Source organism: Elephantulus edwardii, unplaced genomic scaffold (genome assembly GCF_000299155.1).
Source record: "Elephantulus edwardii isolate Elephantulus edwardi_28Jun2011 unplaced genomic scaffold, EleEdw1.0 scaffold00002, whole genome shotgun sequence".
In the NCBI taxonomy this organism is placed as follows: Eukaryota; Metazoa; Chordata; class Mammalia; order Macroscelidea; family Macroscelididae; genus Elephantulus; species Elephantulus edwardii.
In genome coordinates this window covers 10,522,670-10,523,830 of record NW_006399752.1, presented here as the reverse complement: position 1 = coordinate 10,523,830, position 1,161 = coordinate 10,522,670, and positions in this window count along the sequence as shown.

Genomic DNA, 1,161 nt, shown 5'->3' with positions numbered 1-1,161 from the left:
CAGCTTACAACTGTTCTTCCTCCTTTGTATTTCCATACTTGATAGTTCTACCTAGGTTGCCCTTTCTGTTAATCTGCATGTGTTCTGTTGTGCATAGGGTTTTCAGAGGCCTGCTATTTCAGAAGTGCGTGGCCAATCCTTCTTCCTAGTCTATCTTAATCTGAATGTTCAGATTTAGAGGGGTATCTGACAGACAGCAATTTGTGAAGCAGTGAAAGGTAAATCCCTTATTGTGGAGTTAAGCATTAGTTACAGTGTTGACCCCACCCTTAACCCAGAGTCTTGACCCACTTACTTCCCAGCTCCACCATCAACCAGGATAACCCTTCTCATGGTACAACCCCATAATTTATCCCCAACCCGCCATCCTTATCCCTCTGCTTCCAACCTCTCTCACCCGTCTTGGATCTTTATACTCATTCTACAGTGATGGTTTTATACAATATTTAACCCTGTGGACTGAGTTCACTCAACATAAGGCTCTCGAGTCCCTCCCAAGTTAGGTAATAATTTACAAAGTCACTACTCCTGCATTCTGCATTGCATGCCATCAGGTGAATGTACCATAATTTTTCAATCCATTCATTTGTAGTTGGACATTTGGACTATTTCCATGTTCTTGTGATGATGCATAGTGCTGCTATGAACATTGGTGTACAAATTTTCATTTGTGCCTCAGTGTCAAGGACCGCAGCCTACAATATGGATTGAGGCTCAATGTCAAGAAGACAAAGATTCTAACCACTGGACCAATTGGCAGCATCAGGATGGATGGTGAAGAGATTGAGATTGTACACAGCTTTAGTTTGCTTGGCTCCATAGTCAGCAGTCTTGGCACCAGCAGCCAGGAAATTAAAAAGCGCATTTCCATGGGAAAGTCTGCTGTTAAGGACCTCTCCAAAGTGCTGAAGAGCAATGGTTTCTCTCTGGAGACTAAGGTGCATTTGATACAGGCCATGGTCTTCATAATCACTTGTTATGCATCAAAGAGCTGGACAATGGTCAAGGAGGATAGAAGGAGAATTGATGCCTTTGAGATGTGGTGCTGGAGAAGAGTATTGAGAATACCATGGGCTGCTAGGAAAACAAACAGATTTGTCCCGGAGAGTGTTAAACTGGGTGGCTCCTTGGAGGCAAGGATTCTGAGGCTCCGTCTAACAT